General features: G+C 40.8%; 1 pseudogene; it reads right to left on the bottom strand.

The window, feature by feature from the left end:
* Positions 1–2,175: 2,175 nt before the first annotated feature.
* On the bottom strand, positions 2,176–4,249 carry LOC114111670 (mRNA export factor-like; annotated as a pseudogene).
* Positions 4,250–7,811: the final 3,562 nt, after the last annotated feature.

Genomic DNA, 7,811 nt, shown 5'->3' with positions numbered 1-7,811 from the left:
GAAATTAAGATGCCCACACCTTGGAAGAAAAACTATGACAAACCGAGACAATGTATTAAAAAGCAGAAACATCACTTTGCCAACAAAGGTCTTATAGTCAGTCAAAGCTATGGTTTTTCCAGTAGTCATGTATGGATGCGAGAGCTGGACCATAAAGAAGGCTGAGTGCTGAAGAATTTATGCTTTTGAACTGTGGTGTTGGAGAAGACTTATTAAATTTTTTAATTAATTTATTTATTTTTAAATTAGTTATTTTAATTGGAGGCTAATTACTTTACAATACTGTAGTGTTTTTTGCCAAACATCAACATGAATCAGCCATGGGCACATATGTGTTCCCCATCCAGAAGCCCCCTTCTACCTCCCTCCCCATCCCATTCCTCAGGGTCAGCCCAGTGCACCAGCCCTGAGCACCCTGTCTCATGCATCGAACCTGGACCAGCAATCTGCTTCACATATGATAATATACACATTTCAATGCTATCCTCTCAAATCATCCCACCCTCGCCTGGAGAAGACTCTTGAGTCCCTTGGACAACAAGGAAATCCAACCAGTCAATCCTAAAAGAAATCAACCCTGAATACTCATTGGAAGGACTGATGCTGAAGCTGAAGCTCCAATATTTTGGCCACCTGATGCGAAGAGCTGCCTCACTGGAAAAGACATTGATGTTGGGAAAGACTGAAGGCAGGAGGAAAGGGGGCGACAGAGGAGGATGTGATGGTTAATGGCATCACTAATCCAATGGACATGAATTTAAACAAACTCCAGCGGATGGTGAAGGACAAGGAAGCCTGGTGTGCTGCAGTCCATGGGGTCGCAAAAAGTAGGACACAACTTAGCAAATAAACAGCAACAACAAGCTCTTAAAATATTTCAAAGTGCCTATAGAATTATCAAGGAATCAAGATATGCTTTGTTTAGTTTTGGTTTCCTGTACTCTTAACTGTGGAGAAGGCAATGGCACCTCACTCCAGTACTCTTGCCTGGAAAATCCCATGGACGAAGGAGCCTGGTAGGCTGCAGTCCATGGGGTCGCTAAGAGTTGGACACGACTGAGCGACTTCACTTTCACTTTTCACTTTCATACATTGGAGAAGGAAATGGCAGCCCACTCCAGTGTTCTTGCCTGAAGAATCCCAGGGGCGGGGGAGCCTGGTGGCCTGCCGTCTATGGGGTCGCACAGAGTCGGACACGACTGAAGTGACTTAGCAGCAGCAGCACTCTTAACTGCATAAGTTTATATCATTTTCTCATAATTGCTAATGCACATGTTTATTTAAGAAATAGTGTTGGATGCTTACTTTATGCAAGATGCGCTTAGAACTACAGATGAAATGACAGTGAACGATAATGGTGTTGGAATGTTCTGGTTAACTGAGAAAAGTTTTGAAGGTCATTATGCACTTTACTCCATCTCCCATACTGGTACAGTGAAATTTTCTCTATGTGGCCAAATATGTTAAATAACAATATTAAATGACCAGGATTCCCTTTAGATTACAATTTAACATTCTTACTGATTTCTAATTTCTCTTACCTCAGTTGCTACATTTGTAAAAATCAGCAGAATGTTGGTTACAGCTACTTTGGGTAAATATTTGTTTACTTGATAATGTATTCTGCTTTAGGCTGGCTTTAGGCATCTGTGATGGTGACAGGAAATTCATCTATCCCTCTCAAACATGATGCATTTAAATCAGTTTGGGTTTGAGTTGGTAAAGGATAAACTGCTCAGAAAGGGAATACTAAGTGGGATGCATTTACTTTTGGTCTCTCAGGGGAAAGAGAATTTGAACAGGAGACCACACCTCATGTTCATCTGCAAAACGAGGCACCCATCCCATTGCCAGGTGTTATTTGTATTTCACAGACATATGGATAACTCAAGGGACATGCCAAAATGAATTTAAAAAAAAATGTTTTAAACTGGGTGTAAATTGTTAATGGCAGGATATCTTGACACTAATCAAAACAGAGTAAAGGTTACACTTGTATATTTCCAAACTAAATAATATCATCAAATTTATGAATACCTATTGAACACCTACAGTATGCAGGGATGATAACATTGAAGATGAAGGATTCCTGATACTCCACATACCTTTGACTAGTAGTAGCTAGAAAGTTAAATTGTTAGTCGCTCCATCCATGTGCGACTCTTAGGGGCCCCTTGGACTGCATCCTACCAGGCTCCTCTGTCCATGGAACTCTCCAGGCAAGAATACTGGAGGGGGTAGCCATTCCCTTCTCCAGAGATCTTCCCAACTCAGGGATCAAACCTGGGCCTCCCTCACTCTGGGCTGATTCTATACCATCTGAGCGACTAGGGAAGCCCCTAGTAGTAAGCTGGAAGTGTACACAAATACATTTCTATTGTGACTGAAGCTGTTAAGCCGATATTGGCTGATCTAACTGCTCCAAAATTCTAGTTTGTTCTGGCATCTGTGTCCCAAGAGCTGCATCTACTATCAGATCCCATAGTTGCAAGGGTGCCTTGAACAGGATGGAACACAATTTCATTTACCACGTAGATACCTTGAGGAGCTGAAATGTTGGTTCTGTTAGATTAATGATATTTAAAAGTGAAGTTATCTTTGGCAGAAATTGGGGGGTTGATGTAATGAATAGCAATTCTCCCCTCAATGCTTCCCAGGGCAAACCTGTTCAGTTTATTCTGTTTGTCTTTAAAAAAACAGCCACACGTTGATGCTGATGCTTCAGTGGAGATGCTATCCTCCTGAGTTCAGAAGGTTGATTCTCTAACTGATAGATAATCCGTTCCCTCTCTGCAGCTGCCACCCAGCCATAGGATCATCATGTCATCAGAGTGACGCCTTTCAGGAAGTTGTAAAATCATCATAGGAGTTGATGATTGTGTATCCCCAAACTTCAAAGTCTTATCCTAGTTCCAGGTCATCACACAACTGTAGTTTGGTGTTGTGATCCAATGTATGGTTTTCACAGGAGTATCATGTTGCACAATGTGTCTATTGCCTGCTTACTGTTGAGGTCCCATGTTTTGGCAGTCTTATCACGTGATGCTGTAAACACTTTGCTCCCATCATCACTCCAGCAGACATCTAGCACAGGCTAGCTGTGTATTTGCTGGGCTTTTGCAATAGTCTGTCCACTATCTTGAGCTTCCTGCTGCTGCTGCTAAGTCGCTTCAGTTGTGTCCAACTCTGTGCAACCCCATAGACGGCAGCAACCAGGCTCCTCTGTCCCTGGGATTCTCCAGGCAAGAATACTAGAGTGGGTTGCCATTTCCTTCTCCAGTGCATGCATGCATGCTAAGTCCGCTTCAGTCATGTCCGACTCTGTGCGACCCCATGGACAGCAGCCCACCAGGCTCCTCTGTCCACAGGATTCTCTAGGCAAGAGTACTGGAGTGGATTGCCATTTCCTTCTCCATTGAGCTTCCTAGCAGCAAACATCAACATTGTTAGCCCACGATCCTACAGAAGAAAGTTCCCCAGCAAAGTTGGTAGGCTAAAAGACAGACAACCAATCCTATCATCAGGAGAGGATGTTACCTCAATATCCTTCATAAAGTGAAAGTGAAATTTGAAAGTCTCTCAGTCACATCTGATCCTTTGTGACCTCATGGACTATACGGTTCATGGAATTCTCCAGGCCAGAATACTGGAGTGGGTTAACTGTTCACTTCTGCAGGGGATCTTTCCAATCCAGGGATCAAACCCAGGTCTCCTGCATTGCAGGCAGATTCTTTACCAGCTGAGCCATCAGGGAAGCCCTTCATATCCTTCATAAGGTTGTGATTTATCTGTGGTTATGTTGCCAAACATGCTGGTCCTGCCAGATCCAAAACCCGAGCTTGTTCCAAACAGATTCATGCCACGGAGGGAAGCCAGCAACAGGGAGCGGGAGGAGCTCAGAAGCCTGTGACTCCGCTTGCGCATGAAGGAGATGGAAGCAAGGCAGCAGGCCGGCCGAAGAAACGGCCCTCCAAATTTCTAAAAGCAAGATTTTCAACCATGGGATTTGGGGGCAAATATCCCAGTGAACAGCATACTTCTCCTTCTGCCTCATCTTCTACGTCTAATCAACACCAATGTTTTATGAACTGTAACTCCTAAACATCACTGGAACATACCATTCCTCTCCATCCGTCTGTATGTCACATCCCTAAGCGGAAGCCACCCTCATCTCTTACCTGGACCTTCTCCTAACAAGTCCCCCTATACCAAGTCTTTCCCCATTCCAAACTGTTTTTCATATCACAATATCATTAATCATTCTAAATAAAGCACAAATATAATCATTACCTCCACTGTCTTGCCTTCAGGCTTCCTGTTGCCTGCAAAGTTAAATTCAAATGGCATAGCAAGGCATGTGAGTACAAGTCTTACACTTTTTCACTAGCCATCCCCATGTTTCTGTGGATATACTCCATGTTCTAATTACACTAAACTGCTTACAGCTCCACACACACTTATTTCCTCTCATCTGTCCATAATTTAGCACATGCTAGTCCCTTTGCCAGGCACACCCTTCACCCCTTCACCTTCATTTTTTCTAAAGCTCACTTTACTCATTATTCAGGTCTCAGCTAAGACACCTTTCTTCAGGCAACCTCATTTGACTCTCAAAGACTGTGCTAAATATGGCTCCTGGTTTTACCAGAATAATTTGTGATTCCTTGTTACCACTTAATCCCACTGGATTTTAACTGCTTGCTTGTCTAGCTTTTTCATTGGGCTATAAATTCCATGAGAACAATTTTATCTTGCTAATCCTTATATCCTCAATCCCTAGTATAATGGTTCCACATAATCTGTCGTTGCTAATAGCCCTCCTATTTTAAATGCACGGATTTTTTTTTTTTACTTCAAAGAACCGTGTCCAGTCTGAAAATAGGGGTGCATTTGAATCTGGGGGAAGTGGACAGGTAATCCAGTCTGAAAATAGGGGTGCATTTGAATCTGGGGCAAGTGGACAGGTAACTTGGGTTACCCATCATGTCCAGAAACTCAACCTATAAAATGATATACTATAGAGAAAGCTATGTCTTACAGGAATTCTTTTTCCACTTTAGCACTACAAGGCACCCACAGAAGCTTTACAAGCATTTGCCCCTCATTCACTAGTGTTGTGCAAATTAAAAACATCTTGTCAAGGCAGAGAATCTTCTCCATAAGATACAGAAAGGAAAGGACACCACTTGAGTACTTTATAAGCACTGAACCAGATTAAAACGCACATCACAGGCAACCTGCTAATAGATTCTGAAGACAGAAAGCAATTCCACCCTATATATCATCAAGCAGTTACAATGCATTACATACATGTTCTCAAGATTAACCATAATTTGTCTTTCCATAAGAGGATACTACAACACCGTTTCATATGCATTCTTTCACAGTTCATCCCCAATTCATCTGGCATTGAGATAGCCATTTCTGTTAGCTAATTGCCTTTGTCTGAAGGAAAAACAAAACTCCTGTCACTAGGACAAGCATTTGGTTACAGCTCAGGAAAAGGCATTCCTACAGTAACAGGGAAACATTCACGCTCTATATTCCTTGATGTTTACATTTCAAAGAGATGCTTCCCAGATGCTTAAGAAAAACACTCCTGGGTTGCAAAGCTAGCAAGTGGCTTACCTTGCTAGCTGTACAAACAGATGTACAGAGATATTAAAGGGAAAGGAGAAGGATTCACAAATAATAGATTTTTCACAGAAATATACTGAGAAAGGGAGAGGGAATTTTCCTCTTGGCAATGGGAAAAACCATTTTTAAAAAACTACCCTTATACCAGTCAGCTCAAAGTTAGGTAGGCCTTTGTCTTTTCTTAATAAGCAGGCCTCCCTCAGAGAATATATTTCCTCTCTCACAATCTATGTATCTCACATAGTAGAAGAAATGTTTTGAGAAAGCCATACCCATGGCTTTAAAAAACATATATATGCTAATGAGGTGGCTTTAAAAAACATATATGTGCTAATAAGAAGTCCAGATTATATTACTAGTCTGGCCTTTCCCTTGAACTCAAGACTCAAACAGAAGAGATATTAAAATATTTAAAGATCAGGACTTCCCTGGTGGTCAGTGGTTAAGACTCCATGCTCCCAATGTAGGGGGCCCAGGTTCAACGCTGTTCAGGGAACTAAGATCTCGCATGCTGTATGGCAAGGCCAAAATGAATAAATTAAAAAACACTCTACAAAATAAAATATATAAAAATATTCAAACGTTGATATTTCCTGGATATTGGGAAATCAGAAAAGACACCAGCCTATGTTCTATGTAGGTATGCTCTATATATGTAACTGTCTGATCAAAATTTCCACTTAATAATGAATTAGTGTCTTAAGTATGTTGTGTGAAACTTCTATCCCTAAACTGCTCATAGCATGGTCTTCCCTGTACCAATAAAAGATAACCCTATTGCTTGGGCCAAAAAGGTAGGAGTCATCACTGATTGTTTTTCTTACGCTCCACACCCAGCTTATAGGGAATCCTATCTTCTCCAATTTAAAAATGTGTCAGCAAATCTCAACATTTCTTATCTCCTGCACTGTTAAGACTCTAGTCAAAACTACCATCACTTTGGGGCCTGGATTACTGTAAAAACCTACTAACTGGTCTCCCTGCTTAACATCTTCTGCTCCTACATTCTTCTCCATACAAACGCCAGAAAGATTTTGTTAAAAACCCAAAATAAGATCATGTTTCTCTTCAGCTCAAACCTCTTAAGACTTCCTATTTCAACAGAGTATAAGTTAAAGTCCATACAGCGGCTGATAAGCCTCCACAAGGCCTCCTGTTATTTTTGTCATCTCATCTCCTATTTCTTGTCCTTTTGCTCTCTTCACTGTATCCCCACTGCCCATTTGCTGTTCCTAAATCATGCTAGGCTTCAAACTGGCCTTGAAGCCTTAGACCTGGCTATTTCTTTGGTCTTGAACTCGTTCCTCAGCTATTGGCATGGCTCTCCTCTTCTTTCACCACTTTATAAAAGAACTTTTTAAATATATTCTTTTTGAGACACAATTTACATACCATAATATTCTCTAAGTTAAAGTGTAAAATTCAGTGTTTTTTAGTATATTCATCGAGCTGTACAATCATCATCCTTTTATAATTTGAGAAACTTTTCGTCACCTCAAAAGGCTAGTTTGAACTCATTAAACAGCCACTTCTCCATTCCTCCAGTTCCTTCAGTCCCAGGCAACCATTACCTTGCCTCTCTGTGGATTTGCTTACTCTTGTCATTTTGTACAAATGAATTCATATAATATGTGGTCATTATGTGTCTGGTTTCTTTGACTTAGCATCATGTTTTTGAGGTTCATCCCTGGTCTCATATCACTACTTCATTCCTTTTTATGGGTAAAAATACTTCATTGTAAGTATATATGACAATTTGACTGTCTATTCATCTGTTGATGGGACAGGAACATTAACCTTTTAAGTACTAAAACTATAATTCAACATTAGTGCATCCACAATTATAACTGCTAATGGCAAGATTATATGTGGTATGCACAAAATGTTGTGAAGAATAATATTTAAATTACTTGCCAGCAAGTGATTTTTAAAATAAAGTCCCTTCTAGTTCTTGTTTTATTAAATATGCGAATACAGTGTTTTCATTAATCTCTTACCTCTGACAACTTGTATTTGGCATGGGTTCAGCTAGATCCCTAGGACAGCAGTAGAGTTTTCAGTCCATTCCTGTCCATAACTGCAGTAGTCCACACAAGTTATAACCCTGGATATGTTCTCAAATAAGAGAATACCAAGGCATCGCCCTCAGGAATTTCACTATCAGAGAAACAGCT

This window comes from Ovis aries, chromosome X (genome assembly GCF_016772045.2).
Source record: "Ovis aries strain OAR_USU_Benz2616 breed Rambouillet chromosome X, ARS-UI_Ramb_v3.0, whole genome shotgun sequence".
Lineage (NCBI taxonomy): Eukaryota > Metazoa > Chordata > Mammalia > Artiodactyla > Bovidae > Ovis > Ovis aries.
Note: the sequence above shows the minus strand (reverse complement) of the source record. Positions and strands in the feature narration are given on the sequence as shown.